At 42.8% G+C, this 18,781-nt stretch overlaps 1 protein-coding gene across 1 annotated transcript in view; it reads left to right on the forward strand.

The window, feature by feature from the left end:
• The window catches only part of LOC128733818 (uncharacterized), a 135,490-nt gene that overhangs the window by 1,183 nt on the left and 115,526 nt on the right, over positions 1-18,781 (forward strand). The gene's annotated exons all lie outside the window — the stretch shown is intronic.

Genomic DNA, 18,781 nt, shown 5'->3' on the forward strand with positions numbered 1-18,781 from the left:
CATTTTGATGGTTTATACATTATGACAAATGCACATGTGTTAAGTGAATTGTATATCAATTCTAGTAATATCTAGACTATTCGCGCTCCAGACGCCATCACAAATATTCTTAATAAATTATTCTATTTGCCTTCAGAATATTAAATTTAGCGTTCTAGCCTAAACCAATAAGTTAACAATCACCGCGTTTTCTAGTAATTTTTTAGATTCTATTTCGCTACAAAAAACTGTTTAAAGTATTTCTGAATAGAATAAGGTGAGGTGAGGGGGGGGGGGGGGGGGTAATTAGTAGCTACGCTCAACAAGTAGTCGTTGTGACTCCTACCTTTTGTCCAATGCTGGAAGGTGCATGGATCGAACCAAGGTAAAATCTGAGATTATTACTGTAATAAGAATAGCATATATTTTCCACGTAATTGATACTAAGAAAAGTTAGTAAATTATTTTTTAAAAATTGATGACTAACTGTTTAAAAATGTTCCATAGTTTTACAGAAAACTTTTGAGAAGCAATGTGAATTAACAGAATGGCATTGTACAGCCTTCAACGTTCATTGATAGAAAACAAAATTCACTTAGAATATTGCTACTATTGACTTCGTCAATTTGTGCTGCAGCAGGTATTTACCTACGAAGAATGCAAATGTTGATACGTCAAAGCGCCAGTATTCGGTGGAATGAAAAGATTTGTCAGCAAATAAACGAGCGACGAGCATGACAAATGAGAAGGCGATAACAGCCAGCGCGAGGTTTAGAGGTTTTTTTTCCTATTCAGAACTTGTCGAGGCATCGACGTGCATAATAACAATTTTATTGCCTTACGCTTCGGGTCATTTCGGGTCAAAGTCACACTTATGTTGATACAAGGCGATTTTCAACTGACAAATCATAGAAAATTCCAAAATATTTTGAGAGAAAACGTAAAAAAAACAATGTTAAAACATTCTGGAGTATTGTACGTAATAACATTTGCAACGAATTTATTTTGATAAGATTTTTTATAGTTAAAAATATACACTATACAATTATCACACGGGTAGAAATAGCTTAGAACTATCGTTTCGGGTGTATCAGACTTATAGGGCTTACTTTATAAATATTTATAAACATGTGCATTCCCAGTAGTGCCTTAGCCTTGATATGGGCCCAAAGGTCACATTCCTGTTAACTTCTTTCATTTCTACATTAATGTTGCATCGCCACGACCTTCGCTGTAATGTCCTGCTGGTTTCCAATGTCCCCCCTTTGTAGGGTGTGGCAGACGTTCTCGGATTTCGATAGTTATCGGTATCGATTAACGAAGACATGTAGCTTCTACGTGTTCTTCACTGACACACACTACATTTGAAAGACGTCCAACAACACATATCCAACAACCGGGTTAAAAATTTGGATTTAAATTCATAATAGTATAACGTCCTGAGTTAGCTCGAAGTCCTTAACTACGGTCGATATACGATCAATTTTTAGCAACTACCCAGATCGGAACGGATAAGGCTTCATTATGCAGAGCTCGAAATTTGCTTACCCTAAGTGTGTCCAAGTGCTCTGTGATCTCTTTCTCACGCAAAAAGAACCCAATTCACTGGAATTATTCCATCTCTGGAGAACCAGTCAGTAGATTAACGGTAGTCAAAGATCTAGGTGTTCTTCAGCTGCCATTTGGAGCCCATACACAGCTGTTTGGTCAAACAGGATCGAAGCTATTCAAGCAAAGTTCCTGCGCTACGCGTTAAGAAATCTACCCTGGAGAAACTCTCTGGAATTACCTCCATACGTTGAGCGCTGCCGCCTGCTTGACATGAATACCTTGACTAAAAGAAGAGATATATGTAGAGCAGTTTTTGTGGCAAAGCTGCTTATAGGCGAAATTGACTCTCCTCTTATCCTTTCCAAAATCGACATCAACACTCCATCCAGAAACTTTAGGTCATGGGATTTCTTAAGACTGCAATATCAGCACACTGATTACGGCAACAACGAGCCTATAAGGGCAATGTGTGACTTGTTCAATAAATACTACGTGCATTTTGACTTTTCTATGTCCATTGATGTGTTTAAAAATAATTTAAAGAGATTACCCTAGTACGTAAGATTTCTATTAATTGTTTAAAGTAGTCGTAAGTTAAATTGTGTGTGATCCAAAATGTATTGTAAGCCCTGCAAACGTATACTTTGTATTGATATTTAAAGATGATGGGGGTTTTACGCCTGCTTGAGAACGGTCGATGTATGATCATCTCAAGGAGGCTTTTCCCCATCCAATCCAATTCATGAAGGCCTGTATGGCCTGATGAATAAATAAATAAATAATAATAAAATAATAAAAACTCCGCATGTGAAAGCCTCATACTGTGCTTCGATGAAATTGATGATTCAATCTGAGACTCCTTTGTCTCCGACGCATTACAGATTTTCGTAGTCAATGAATATCTAATAGGATTCCGTTGATCTACTATATACGGACTATACGGAGCGAAACAATAAAAGCAAAGCTGTGGGCTTAAACGTCTTTCTAAGACTTGACATTTCTATATCGACAGACTTTGCGGTCGGCTATTAGAGTACAGGACAGTTACGGTGCTAGAGTAAAAATCCTACTGACTCTATCTAGCAGCCAGCATCGTACCTCGTAGTTAACTGAGCGGTTACGGAGCGAAACAATATGGTTTATAAAAGATCTTCCGGTATGGTAACCATGCTGCTGCCATCGGAAAGTCGCGTTGATCTTCTGCAGTATGTAGTGTAGGATAACTTTGCATAAAACTTTTAGAACAACGCACAGTAACATGATGCCTTGCCGGTTGTCGCATACAGTCAGATCCCCCTTCTCTGGAATTTTCTCTAAGACGCCCTACATCCAGCTAATGTAAACCAGTAATGTATTCCATATATTAAGGAATGATGGGCTTTCGAAATTGATAGATCCTGCCGAGATGTTAATAGCAAATCGGTCTTTGAAACTTGGAGAAGCTGTTCTGAGTGCTCAAACCAGCGTTTTATCTGGTCAGTGCGATCGGTAACTCTAAATTCGCCCAGTTAGCTTCGATGTTGTAAGCTCTTGCCTAGGAAAGGCGCAGCAACCCAGAAGGGGCAGCCGCCAAAGCTCCGACTCCTGGTCTGGGAGTCGTGGAGTGAGCACAGAAGGCCTCTTTTGGTTCCGAGTCCCAGGGCGTTGGGTACCTGGAGTGTCTGAGTTCTCCATAAACCGGCACAAGCTGGTTTCCAAGTAACAATTTGGGTTTTATTACACTCTTATGATGGCATTTAAGACCAAAATTGGTCTTGAAGACCACCATAAGAGTACAATAAAACTTACATTGTTGCTTGGGTTTGCTCGCTCGGAAGCTACAACGACACGGAGTGAAGATCACTGCTATTCAGCATGTTCGGTGGTTAAATTCCGGAGAAAAGGAGTTCCGTGCAGTAGACCCTATTGCAGGCACTTCTTTCAAGTACCACATCTACTACAATAGCGGTAGTAAAGCAGAATATGGAGTCGGTTTCGTAGTACTGGGAAAACAAAAGCAACGAGTTATTCTGCGTGGGGCGTTGGAAGCCCGTAGATGACCGGCAAATGATACATCCAATGATGCTATAAGGATGAGTTCTGAGACAGGCTCGAGAATATCTATGGAGTGTGCCCAAAATATGACGTGAAAATCATCAGTAATGTAAATGCGCAGATCGGGAGGGAGAAATTCTTCCGTTCTGTCATTGGAAGACAAAGGCTTTATCTGTCGACCAATGGTAATAGTCTGAGGCTCATAAATTTCGCCGCGTCCAGAGGAATAACCATCTATAGTATCTACTTTCCACGTCTGAATGTTCGGAAACACACCTGGGGGCATTCAAATGGAGACTCTAGCTTTCAGATCGATGCCTTTGCCCTAATCGACACTTTGACGGATGTCATCGATGTATCGATTCTGAGCACTGTCTCGTCGTGTGTAAGGTTCGCGTTGTCGAACGCGGCGAAGACTCACACTGAGAGGACGCTGCGTTTCAACATCCAGCGGTTGACGGCAGATGGCGTGGCACCGGAGTACGTCAGAAAGATCAACGAATCGGCGAACAGCAGAAAGATAGGGAAGAAGATATAAGTGAGCTGTGGAGAGACCTCCGTGGGCCAGAGTTCATAAGGTTTTGCAAGGTGACGTCACGAATGAACCGGAATGAACGCAATTCACCCATTTGACATCCACTCGTGGTTTGTTTACTATTTGTTAGGCGAACGCGATATGCATAAATTGGAGTCAAACGTTTTAAAAGCGTATTATCCCCTTCGCCTTCCAAACTACTCGGAATGGCAGTTTTTGTGCTTTTCTGACTGCCGTTAAGACCTTTAAGCGATATTCAGTTTCAACATTTTAACCCATGTTCTAAGTCCATGTAAACAAACCACTGATAGACGTCAAAGAAGTGAGGTTATGCTCGCCCGTGCAAAACCTTATTGAAGCAACTGCGAGCGAGATTGTAGGCATGACGCATTGAAGACAGCGTAACAGCTGGTTTGATGCCAAATGCCAGAGAGTGACAGATGGGAAGAATCAGACAAGAAGCATGTTTACTGCAGCTTCTCGCCAGAACAGAGAAAGATATAGAGAGACTATAGCTGTGGAAAAAAAGAAACCACTATCTTGAAAAAAAAAAGGAGTACGTGCTCGCCGGCACAGAGGAGCGATTCGACATCAACGACGCACAAAGTTTGTACAAAACGGAGAGTAGCACAAATATTGCCATGTCTGTGATATGCAATGATAGTGTTGACAACCCGCTTATTCACAAAACGGCTATCGCAACCAGGGGGAAAATCACTTCCAGACACTGTAGAATAGAGAGGAAAACACGGAGATCAGCAGAAACAGGATAAGATTTGTGAGCAATAGCCAAATTATGTGTTTTCAGTGAGCTGAAAGACGGTTAAAAGCCATAGTATACTGTGAACGGTATACCAGTTGAACGTCTAAATGGGGGAAACGAGCGGCTGGACGAAGCAATCCACCGAATCATTGTTAGGATTTGGGAGGTTCGAGGGATGGTTCGATCACTTTGACTGAATTTTGATTGATTTGACAGTACCGTCTCAGCCGAGCAAAATTTGACTTAGCAATGTATGGCACATTTGTAGAGCTCGTTATTATCTACAATTTTGCTGAATAAAGTTTTGCCGTATCTTTTGTGTTTACGGTGTTACAATGCTGGTAGCTCATTTGTAGCAGAGTAAACGTTCACGTGGTGCTCTCCTGTATCCTGTTCTATGGACTAAGACCTTTAGCGGAATCCCTTGTCGGCAAGTACCAAACTGGTTTTCGTGAGGATTGCTGCACGCCTGATCAGAAGTTTACTCTGCATCAGTTACTTGACAAATTCCGGGAGTACAACTTACAGATTTATCAACTGTTCGTGGGCTTTAAGGCCACGTAAGATTCAGTCATACGAAATAAGCTGTGGCAGATAATGCTAAAACATAGTTTTCCAACAACAGATTATTTATATTTTCCTCGGTGCAGTGGTCCGGTTTCGATAAAGTACGGACCCTATATAAAGCCCTAATGGGATGACCATGGATTCACCTATTAGGGTGATACAAACTTTTGTTTTTTTAAATGTCTCCAAAAAGTTGCAGAACATACTAAAATAAGCAACTTTGCTAAATATAGTAACTATATATTTTTTTTACCGGTTGCAAAATATGATGATGTGTTAAAAAAGAGCACTTACAAATCAATTATGCTCAACTTTGCACATGATTTTTTTATTGCTTTCAAGTGTTCTAAAAAGTTATTCAATATGCTAAAATACACACCATCTTTGTCCAATTTAATTCTACTATGTATATTTTATTCTTGACAGATACGTATTTCACCTACGACTTGCAGGCTTCCTCAGTGTCTGTTTTAGAACTATATATCTTCTTCTTTTTCTTCAGCAGCATAGAGCCGGGGTGGCTCGTGCTGTTTCAAGCACTCGTCTCCATTCAACTCGGTCTTGGGCCACTCGTCGCCAATTTCCTAGTCGTCTCAGAAGTCGCAAATTGCTTTCGACCTGGTCGAGCCATCGTGCACGTTGGGCCCCCCTGTTCTGGTGCCGGTGGGGTTGTTGAAGAGGACTATTTTCGTCGCACTGTCGTCCGGCATCCTTACGACGTGTCCAGCCCACCGTAGCCTGCTAACTTTCGCTAGATGTACGATGGGAGTCTCCCCAAGCAGTGCCTGTAGCTCGTGATTCATACGCCTCCGCCACTCTCCACTTTCAGTTTGTACTCCGCCAAATATCGTCCGCAGCACTTTCCGCTCAAACACGGCAAGGGCGCGTATGTCCTCCGTAAGCAGCGTCACGGCTTCAAGTCCATAAAGAACTACCGGTTTAATAATGGTTTTGTATATTGTAAGCTTAGTAAGCAAAGTAGGCCCGATTTCCCGTTTGGATGCGCCGCTGGATCTCCTTACTAGTGTTGTTGTCCGCGGTCACCAGCGATCCCAAATACACGAACTCTTCTACCACTTCTAGTTCGTCGCCGTCAACGGTTACCGTCCGTGGGAGGCGCGCATTTGTTTCCTTTGTGCCTCTTCCTTTCATGTATTTGGTCTTCGACGCATTTATTTTTAGCCCAATTCTCCTAGACTCCGCTTTCAGTCTGGCGTAGATTGCCTCCGCCGTCGCAAAGTTCCTGGCAATGATATCGAAGTCATCTGCAAAGCCTAGAAGTTGGTTACTCTTGGTCAAAATCGTGCCTCTCGTTTCGATGCCCGCTCGTCGGATCACCCCCTCAAGAGCGATGTTGAACAGCATGCAGGATAGACCGTCACCTTGTCGCAACCCTCGTCGCGTCTCGAAGGGACTCGAGAGTGTCCCAGAGATGCGTACGAAACACATCACTCGATCCAATGTAGCTCTGACCAGTCGCGTCAGTTTGTCCGGAAAACCGTATTCGTGCATTATCTGCCATAGCTTGTCTCGATCGACTGCATCGTATGCTGCTTTGAAATCAATAAAGATGTGATGCGTGGGCACGTTGTACTCCCGACATTTCTGCAAGATCTGTCGGTTAGTAAAAATTTGGTCCGTAGTTGCGCGAGCCCCCATGAAACCCGGCTGATAATTCCCTACGAAACCTTGTGCTATCGGTGACAGCCGGCGTAACAGGATCTGGGAGAGTACCTTGTAGGCGGCGTTTACCAGCGTAATACCACGATAGTTGCAGCAGTCTAGCCGATCACCCTTTTTGTAGATGGGACAAACCACTCCTTCCATCCATTTCTCCGGTAGCTTTTCCTCCTCCCAAATCCTCGAAATAACCCAGTGTAGAGCCTTTGCGTTTCTCCGCCATGTTTGTAAAGCTCTGCCGGTAGGCGGTCCTTCCCAGCGGCTTTATTGGTTTTCAGCAGCCTGATTTCTCGTTTGACTTCTTGGAGATCAGGTGCTAGGACATCACTATCTTCCATGGGCGCTCCTAGGTTAATTTCCATTCCGCCTCCTTCTGCGACTTCGCCATTGAGGTGTTCATCGAAGAACTGCTCCTATCTGTCGACCACCTCGCGCTCGTTTGTAATTAGATTCCCTCCCTCGTCTCTACACATGTCAGGTTTCGGTGTGTAGCCCTTCCGAGTTTGGTTCACCTTCTCATAAAACTTGCGCGTGTCATTAGCTCGGAATAGTTGCTCTAATTCTTCACGATCTCTGTCCTCCTTTTGGCGCTTTTTCCTCCTCAGGATCGTGGTCAACTGGTTCCTAGCTCGTCGGTATTTGGCCAGGTTCTCTCTAGTGGCAATACTTAGATAATTTTTCCAAGCATTTTTTTTCTCCTCCACCGCTTGTTGGCATTCCCCATCAAACCAATCATTTTGTGTACTCCGAGGCTCAATACCTCTCCGATGGCCGAGCGTATTCTGCCCCAACCGTCTTCGAGGTTTGAAGCACCTAACTCCTCGGAAGAAGGCAGTGCCTCATTCAGTACTTGCGCGTAGTTCTCGGCAGCTTGTGGGTTATCTAGCTGCCTGATGTTCAGCCGAGGAGGGCGGCTTTGACGTGTCCGGTATACGGTGGACAGCTTAGAGCGCACATGTACTGCTACTAGGTAATGGTCAGAATCAATATCCGCACCCCGACGGGAGCGTACGTTCGTGATGTTAGCGAAAAACCGGCCCTCTATAAGAACGTGGTCAATTTGGTTCATTGTACGTTGGTCAGGTGATCTCCAGGTGGCTTTGTGGATATCCTTGCGCGGGAAAAAGGTGCTTCGGATCACCAGGCCTCGGGAAGCTGCGAAGTTTATACATCGTTGGCCGTTATTGTTTGTGTCGGTGTGCAGGCTATGGGGTCCTACCACCGGTCTATACATTTCTTCCCTACCGACCTGGGCGTTCATATCCCCGATGACGATCTTGATGTCCCGTGACGAGCAGCTGTCGTACGTTGCCTCCAGCCTCGCGTAGAACGCTTCTTTCTCATCATCGGGTCTACCTTCGTGCGGGCAGTGCACGTTAATGATGCTATAATTGAAGAAACGGCCCTTTATCCTCAATACACACATTCTCTCGTTGATCGCCTTCCAATCTATCACGCGATCCTGCATTCCGCCCAGCACTACAAAGCCCGTTCCCAGTTCGTTGGTAGCGCCACCGCTCTGGTAAAACTGGACCTGTCCGCCACGAATCTTCCATACCTTCTCTCCTTTGCGATAGATTTCCTGCAGCGCTACGATGCCAAGTTTGCGGGGTTCCAGCTGTTCAATCAGCAACCTGCGAAATTTAGCGATCTGCAGTACCAAGTCCCTAGTCTGCATTCGGCGTCCTTGTTCCGTCGCCTAGGTCGATGCCGAATATTCCGCTCCGAATATGCTTGAATGTTGTTAGCTTAAGTTTAATTTAGGTGTGTAGCCGTACTGGGGCAACACTACCGAGTCTCGTGATGAGGCTGCCATCTTATAGTGCCTTCTCGGTTGGTATACGACCTTAGTTTCCACCGGGGTTGGTTACCCGATCTCCGCTAAGGTTGCTCGTATTCCGGCTGGTACCACGAGGAGGTCGGGATCGGAGTTGCTGGATGAGAGGCTAACGACCACTATGTGGTCTATATTCCGCATTATCCAGCCGTTTACCAACCAACTTTCAAGTGTTCTACAAAGTTATTCAATATGCTAAAATACACACCATCTTTGTTCAATTCAATTCTACTATGTATATTTTATTCTTGACAGATACGTATTTCACCTACGACTTGCAGGCTTCCTCAGTGTCTGTTTTAGAACTATATATTTTGTCTATAAAAAAAATTCCATCAGGAGATCTCCAAAGGAATCTCAGAAAAATAAACAGAAAAATGTGCCATTTTTCGATAAAATGTTTTATAGCTTGTTGGGGGAAAGAGATTTTTCTAACGAAAACTTTTTCACCGGAAAGAAAGATATTTCAGTATATCCGAAAATTATAGCACCTACAAAAAATGATCTAAGAGTAACTGTTAGAAAATCTTTTGAATTTTAATAAAAAAGTACTGTACAAAATAACAATCATTCCTACACTGAAAAAAAAAAGCATTTTAAAAACTAAAAATCGATTTTCTAAAAAAGGCCATCTCAGAAATTCACAGAATTTCTTTTGAAAATAGATAATTATATAGCCTACAAGTTTTCCATACATTCCATACCTTGGTTAAAAGGTTAAGCAATTTTAAATGAGCCGACTTTCGAGACAATTGAAAAGTTTTTCTTAGTGTTTTCTGAACAAACAAGAGAGGTCGAGTTTTATAAATATTGCTTTCGTTCATAAGTCTTTTGCCACTTGTACCCATGTTGTCAACAATTCTTACCCTATTGCTACTTTCTGGAGAGCACATGTCTTAAATTTCATTTATTCGATTATTTTTAGCTCTAGACTTACCCTTAGGTTACCGAAAAGAACAGTTACACTTTGGTACGAGTGCTTTACGTGACACACTAAATGTCGTTTAAACATAAGGAAGATATTCCCACAGGAGTGGCAGTGATGAGTACGTATGCATGTATGTACTGTCGAGACGCTCAAGTGCACCATATGTTTTCGATAGGACGGTCATTAGCAATAAACCGCTCGTTTTGTAGATCTGTATTCGTCTGGGTTCGACTGCCAGAGCAATATTTATAACTGAAAACATATGTCAATTTATGTTACTGTTCTATCTGAAAGTTTAGCTTAAAGGCTCGAATTTTAAAATGCCAACTAAGTCCTTCTTTTTTATGGGATTGAAGTTAGGCAGTAATCAGATCCTAAGCCATTTTGCATTAAGATAATAAGGATTTCACGCGTGTTAAAATTATTTGCAATAAATGTTCGTCTTGGCTGCTATCTCTACACCATCAGTGCATGTCGTCCGTTTCGTCAGGTCGTAAACATGCATGTTGATATATGTAGTCAGATAGATGAACAGGAGGAAAACAATTCCCCTTTTGATTACCAGTCGACAAGTAGAAAGTATTTGATAATCACATAATAAGACTAAGAATTCATCCGTTCACTTTCGGGCCGTCTGCGAGGCGCGCCAGAAAGCAATTAGTGGCCGAACATTAATTATCTATGTAGTTTCAGTAGAACAGTAGAGCAGTGACACGGCAGTGACGCGACTAGCTCTGGGCTGGGGATATGTGTTTTATGGGCACCGGGCGGCGATTGCACCGGGGCTAAACGAGATCAACAACATTCACTTTTCACCACCACTACGGGCAGCGATCACAGTCCGTCAGTGTGAATCATTTGCGGGATGAGCCACTCGTTTTGTCTTTTTCACTCGCTTGAAACCAGCAGCCGCCAGCCGAAGTCCGAAAGTGAAAATTGCCATATGCCACTGTTTATCCATCGCTTCAATCTTAATCAGGAAACTCGTCGTGGTCGTGATAACCCTTTAACGATAGCAGAGCTAAATTTGCAACAACTATCGAATCTACTATGTATCTGGTTTTTTACGCAAAACAAGAAGTTATAAATTCAGTTTATGAAAGATCTTACAGTTAAGGGTTAAGCAGACGAGCTTAAACTGCTGCTGATCACCACAGTAGGTGAAAGGATTGAAACAGCGATTTAGTACGTAAAATGCCTCAACTCACTGATTTTAGTATAATCGTAGTATTTACTGCGCGGAATGCTGGTCGGATTAATCCCAACGACCTTGCTAGGCATTTATTCGGTTCGGTCTGAAAAACGTTTTGCTTACAATCTTTTGCATTAAACTTTTCCATCGTTTCGGCATCGTTGCTCGCTCAGACAGGATGATGCTAATTATGCACGGAATGTGTGTCTATTTTTGCTGAGCCGTATTCTTGCTTTTACGATATTTTTGCTGCAGAGTGTGAATGGCCGCTCCGTTTGTGGCGTATTGCCGCTGGGACTACTGCCGCTCCGGTGTGCTGGCAGGTGGTTTATGATTGCAGATTTCTGACAGATAGTGGCAATCTTCGCGACGTTTGGCCTAATTTTGTTCACTTTTTGTAACTATTTTTACTTATGCGTGAATTTGATTATCAATGTGATAACCATCATTTTGTGACTCGGACGAGCAGTTAGATTTTGCCCAAACTTTTGGCGCCCCCTCACACAGTAATAAAATGTAATGCAAAAATAACCACACAAAAGAATTCTGACGAATTTCTTGCCAGTTTTACATTGGTTGGTAGCATCATTTCAGAATCCTATCAAATTTTGTGGAACATTGGTCAAACCTTTCAAACTGTAAATAATTTGTTTTGTTAAACAATTTTGGTTTTTTCAGCATCAATCTGGGTTAACTATCAAAAAGGGCCAATTTGTTTTAGTTTTATAAAAAGTATATCTTAAGTATGACAAGGCAAATATTATTTCTGGGTGACAGGTTGACTGCTAAAAGGTTTTTTATTTCCGTGAAAATGACTATTGAAGAAAATTAAATTAAAATCCTACACTGAACGAAACGGATTTAAAATCAATCCGTACAAAACTTTGGAAAATTAAATGTAGGGTCAGAATGAACAATTATACCAAAGTTGGCCGAAATTGGAGGTGACCTATTACAATGGGTATCATCACTTGGTGACTCCTATATAAATTTCAAATCAGAATGTTGTAAAAACCCTAGAAAGAATACTTTAAGTCCTACTTTAAAATCATTGTTTTGACTGATACTACTAACATTCTGTGAAGAGAAAGCTGAGGTAGAGTTCGTGTAGGTATTTTCAGTCTATTAAGCCATAGTCTGAACAATATTCATGAATTACGTTGAAACTATATTGATTCGAGACAAGATTTTTATACCAATTGGTTGGATAACAGTTACTGAACGACCCCGTTGACCTCGATGACCCTTAAATTAAAGCTCGGCAGCAAGCAACAGGTCATAATCCGCCTTGTAGTAACGACCATATCCCCTTCTCGTCCGTTGGACCGGTCAACAATCAAAAGTCTGAGAAGAATTCGATAGCGTCCGGCTTGGAATGGGTATCCGCAATGATGGTGATGCCCAGCTCCTTCTCGTTGAGAAAGTCGCTCGATGTGTTCAGCTCTTCAGTGAGCACCCAGCTAGCACCAACTCGTATATCAATGTACGAAAATTATCGTAAATATATCTTAACAAATTCGAAATCGGAACTAAAGCTTGTTAAAGTGGGCTCAAGTTGATTTTCTATCGTATATAAAATACGATCGTATAGCTAAATCGTATAGCAGTACGAAGCGAGTCGCGCTTAATCGGGTATTATCGTATATAAATAGGGGAATGTCGTCGTGGTTGGGCCATCTTTTGGTCCAGAAATCTCATTTCAAAAGAAACTTTGGAAATTTAACCAGGGCTTGAAAAGGGATCGCAAGTTGAATGTGACTGCCGTGAATGCGAACTTTCCGCATTCAACCTCCGCTTTTTGAACGATCATTTGACTGTTTTTTAAATTCAGTCAAGCTGCCGCTTGCGCTGCTGCCGTCTTACAATTCATGCGGCAACTCTGCAAAAGCAAACAGTCGATCTCCCGTTTTGCTTTGCGCTTTGAGAATATAAACTGCAAACTGACTGGAAGCATACGGTGACGTATTTTTTCGTTTCTCTTTTTGTCTCCAAATCGGCTGCTCACAGTAATAGTTTGTCACCCGGACGTCGGTCCGACGCAAGCAAAATATTCGTTTGTATTGGACGGAGTCCGACCGACTTCTTCCATGCACATGTAGTGGTTATTTTTCTTGTAGTATTGAATCATACGATTGTGCGGTTGCTTTTCGTAAGCGTGGTGATTGCCAGTCATTTGTCTGTTTTGCAGTCATTCGCTGCTCCAAACGGTAAAGGCAACTTGATCGAAACGAAAATGTTGAAAAGCTTTAGAATGCGTTCATACTACTGCGTGCCATCGGCGTTTGACTGAGCAAACTGCCAGTTGTGTTATGCATAGCGTTCGTATTCCATCACTAAACGGACGGTGTGAACTTGAATGCGCGTTGGTGGGACTGCGGTAGAAAAAAAGGATCGGTCGAAGCCCTGAATTTAACAAAGGTCTTATTAATAGTTCGTATTTAGACCTTTGTATTTAGACCTTTGTATTTAGACCTTTGTTAAATTTCCAAAACTTCTCTTAAAGTGGAACTCATGGACCAAAAGACGGCCCAACCATGACGTCATTCCCCTACTTATATAGGCGTAACGCTTAAAATTATTCCTAATCACGTATATCGCCGCCAAAACAATATGGATATGCCAATTTTGCGCATCAAATACGATTTATTAGCATGTATATCTGTACATAATTCTGATTTTTAACTTTTATATACATATGAAAATGCTAGCTGGACAAGCGTTTGGTTGGTGTCTCGGCATTAAAGATGGCAGCCCCATCACGAGACTCGGTAGTGTGGTCCTAGTACGGCAAACTATCTAAATCCAATACACTACAAACAATCAAGGAAATTCCACTCGGGATTGGACACATTCGGTATGGACCAAGGCGACGAAATAAGGACATGGAATCGATGCTTGGTACCTGGAACTGCAGAACGGTAGATTTCGTAAGTGGCAACAAGGTGCTGCCCGATCAGTGAGAACCCCGAAAGTTCGGCATCGTGGCAGAAGTTCTGTCGGAAAAGCTAGAAGGTGTGGAGGCGCCGTGGTGGTAGAGCCCAATTTCACCAGAGTGGCGGAGCGAACAATGAGCTGGGAGGCTTCGTAGTGATAGGCAAAATGCAGGATCGCGTAATGGACTGGAAAGCGATCAGTGAGAGGATGTGCATGATGAGGATAAAAGGCCGTTTCTTCAACTACACATCATAAATGTGCACTGTCCAAACGAAGGTAGACCAGACGACGAGAAGTAAACGTTCTATGCGCAGCTGGAGGCAACATAAGACGCCTGCTCGGGCTCGCCACGGAACATCAAGATTGTCACGCCCTGGGATATGAACGCCCTGATTGGCAAGGAAGCAATGTATAGACCGGTGACCTGCATACCGACATGAATGATAACGGCCAGCGATGCATCAACTTTACAGCTTCCCGAGACTTGGTGGCACTTTCTTTCTCCGCAAAGATATCCACAAAGTCACCTGGAGATCACCTGACCAACGAATCTTGAACCAAAACAGCCATATTCTCATGGAGGGCCGGTTTTTCTCGAACATCACCAACGTACCAGGTGCTAATATCGACTTGAACCGTTACTTAGTAGCAGTACATGTGTGCGCTCAAAACTATCGACGATTTTTCCCTCGCGACAAAGCCTCCCTCCTTGATTAAACAATTGGATAATTTGACAACCCGCGAGTTGCCGAGGAAGGAGGAAAAAGCACCTGAAGAAGGACAGAGATCGTGAGGAGCTGGAACAACTGTTCCAGACTAATGACATCTGCAAGTTTTATGAGAAGCTGAACCAAACTGAACCAAACTTGAGAAAATCATTCGCTGAAGAATAATAGAGTCGCCGGAAAAGACCGACTCCCGGCAGAACTTTACATAAATGGCCAATAACCGCTAGAAACCGCACTTCATTGGATAGTTTCTAAGATTAAGGAGGAGGATAAACTACCGGGGAAGAGAATGGAAGGTGTAGTCTGTCCCATCTACAAAAAGGACGACCGGCTAAATTACAGTAATTACCGCAGCATCACGTTGGTTAACGCTGCCTACAAGCAGGGATGCCACATATAATTTGGGTTTTTTTGTTGGTAAAATCTGATAATCTGTACGGCGAGGAAAAATATCTGTGCAAAAATCTGTCCAATACAAAACAATGAGAGTGAAAGAGATAGAGAGTCATTTTGCTGACTATTTCCGTCCCTTTCACTCTCATGTAAAAGCTCAAAAATCTGTTTAATCTGTGTAATTTGGCGAAAATCTCTATTCTGTGCATACAGATTATGTACAGGCGATTTCTTTCAATTATCTGTTAAACACAGAATAATCTGTGCATGTGGCAACCCTGCCTACAAGGTGTTCTTCCAGATTTTGTTGCGTCGTCTATCCCCAATAGCAAGAGAATTCGTAGGGCAGTATCAGGCGGGCTTTATGGGGGCCCGTGCTACTAAGGATCAAATTTTCACTCTCCAACAAACCCTCCAGAAATGTCATGAGTACAACTTGCCCACGCATCCTATTTTCGTGGATTTTTAGAGCAGCATACGATACAGTTGAATGCGAACAGCTATGGCAGATAATGTACGAATACGGTTTTCCGGACAAACAGACGCGACTGATCAAAGCTACCCTGGGGCGAGTGATGTGCTACGTGCGCATTTCGGGAACCCAGATAACACAAGATCGTATGCATGTCAATTTTACATTTGTCAAAACAAAATGAACAATAAACTGCTTTGCAGTCGTGCGTGTCCTCATAGACAACTCATGACTGTAAATTATAAAGCAGTACAGATGATTGCAATATTAGTTTATATCTGAATCATATATTAAAGAATATTAAGTAGCGTGTTACAAAAACCGCTGTATAAAATGCAAGATAGAATTACAAATAATTGTAAAAATTTTCGCACGTATATTGCCTCCACTTTGGTACATATACAGGGGTTAGGCAAAATGATCGGGACAGGCAAAATTTTGATGAAATTCAAACGGCCATAACTTTTACAAAATTGAACATTTTTAGATGAAACCAATGGCATTTGACGGGGAAGTTTTCCTAGTTTTCCTAAAATAGTCTATTTCTGTCCTAAAATAGTCTTTTTCTGTCATGGAAATTTATTAATTTTCATATTTTATCTCAAAACTAGATTTCATTTCCAGTCGATTGGTCGAAAAAGGACGCAAATCCGACGAGAAACAACCGAGATATGGTCATTTTAGTGAAATCAGTTCTGGAAATGTTGCCAGTAATGTCTTACCTTCATGACCATTTTAAAACATGACCAAAACCATTGCAATATGGATGTCAAACTTCCAAAATTGACCTATATTGACATGATTTCGAATATTACCTGAAACGACCGCTTCCGCCGGGGTTTCTAGAACCTGCTACAGGATTGCCATGGCACGCTGCGGACCTGAAAATGCTTCCAGTGTCAATGACTCATAAAACCTTAACGTTTGATGCTCATATTGACATGGTTTGCGTCATGTCTAAAACTGGCCAGAGCAATAGATGTTACTAGTACTGATTTTACGAAAATGGCCGTAACTTGGTTGTTTCTCGTCGGATTTCCGTTTTTTTTTTTTCACTTATCGACTGGAAATGAAATCTAGTTTTGGGATAAAATATGAATATTGATAAATTTTCATGACACAAAAAGATACAAGCGATGAAAAAAATCAGTTTTTGACATTCCCCCAGATAACCAGGAATATCTCCGGTGTTCGCTGACTATTGCGAAACTTGGAATATTTTCGAAAACTAGAAAGATTTACCTGTCGAATGCAATTGGTTTTATCTCCAATCCAATTTTGTGTACGTTATGTCCGTTTGAATTTCATCAACATTTTGCCTGTGCCGGTCATTTTGTCTAACCCCTGTATGTTCTTATACGGTGTGAAGTATAACATTTTCGTTCAGGTATGATTTCGTATATCTCAGTTGCAATCGAGCCAAACGGTTTACTAAAGACACTCTCTAGTCCTTTCGAAACGCGCTGAGGATTGCGGGAAGGGGGCGGACTATCCCGTATGTTATTCAATACCGCCATTGAAAGTGTGATCCGGCGAGCGGGCATCGAAACGAGAGAAACGATCTTCAGCAAGAGTAGCCAACTCTTAGCCTTCGCAGACGACCTCGGCATCATTACTAGAAACCTTGGGACGGCGGAGGCAATCTACGCCAGAAAACGGAGGGTAGGAGGATAGCATAGGGCTACAAATCAATGCGTCGAAAACCAAATATATGGTAGGAATAGGCTGGCTTTAGAGAAAATAACGTTTGCCTCCCACGGTCAGTGACTATTGACGGCGATGAACTGGAAGTGGTTGATGAGTTCGTATATTTAGGATCTCTGGTCACCGCCGACAATAATACGAGTAAGGAGATCCTATGGCGCATTCAAGTCGAGCTTACTTTTCCCTTCGCAAAACGCTTCGATCAAGGAGCATACGCCGCCGCCGCACAAAACTGACGATGTTCAAAACGCTCATCAGACCCGTAGTCTTCTACGGACTTGAGACAGTATATTTGCTTACGGAAGACATGCGTGCACTTGTCGTATTTGAACGAAAGGTGTTGCGGACTATTTTTGGTGGAGTATAAACGGTTAGCAGAGACTGGCATAGACATATGCAGCGAGTTGCAGGCACTTCTTGAAGGGATTCTTTTCGCACAACTGGTGAAAGTTAGGAACGTACGGTGGGCCGGCGACGTTGCAAGAATGTCAAACGATTGTGCAGTGAAATTCATTCTCTTTAAGAACCCCACCGGCACCAGTAATAGAGGGGCCCAACGTAATAGATTGCTCGACTAGGTTGAAGCCGAATTGCATGTGTCAAGACGCGTAACGAATTGGCGATGGGTAGCCCACGACCGTACAGTGGAGAGGAATACTTGATACGGCAAAAGCCACCCCAGATCTCGGCTGGTAGAAGTACGTAAGTAAGAGTAAGCGTTTCAGTTAACTTTGGTGAAGGCTTCACGGTCTGTGCTTACTGTCGTCGTCGTCGTCGTCGTCAGCAGCAGCAGAGAGCCATGGTGGCTCGAGCTGTTTCAAGCAATCGTCTTCATTCAACCTGTTCTTGGACCACTGGTTCGCAATTTTCCAGGCGTCTCAGAAGTCGGAAATCATTTTCAACCTGGTAGATTCACCTTGCACCTTGAGCTCATCTGTTCTGGTGCCGGTGAGGTTGTTGAAGGGAACCGTTTTCGTCGCATGTCGTCCGGCATCCGTAACTTACCAAATTTCGCCATATCCAAGATGGGAATTTCTCCAAGCGGTGCCTGTAGCTCGCGAGTTATACGCCTTCAACATTCTCCGCTATTAGTTTTACTCCGCCAAATGTCGTCCGCAGCACCTTCCCCTCGAACTTGACCAAGGCTAGGGCGCGTATGTCCTCCGTGAGCAGCGTCAAAGCTTGATGAGCTTGTAGAACTGTCAGGGTTTGTGTATAACACTAAGGATTGTCAGCTTCGTTCAGCGGCGTATGCGTTTTGCGAAGGGCAATGTCATCTACGTAGCATAGGAGTTGGCTTCGTTTAGTGACAATTTATACGAGCAGTTCCGTCGTGGTGAGGTGGGCAACCTAGGTGTGGGGGTGCAACTTTGATCTGGGTGAGTAGTTGCAGTATTGAAGCGTTCTTGGGCTGGATGCCAGTTGGAAGCCGCTTGTTGGTGGGTTGTTAAATTGATGCCTATTGTCACACGAGAGAGTATGAG

Source organism: Sabethes cyaneus, chromosome 2, assembly GCF_943734655.1.
Source record: "Sabethes cyaneus chromosome 2, idSabCyanKW18_F2, whole genome shotgun sequence".
Lineage (NCBI taxonomy): Eukaryota > Metazoa > Arthropoda > Insecta > Diptera > Culicidae > Sabethes > Sabethes cyaneus.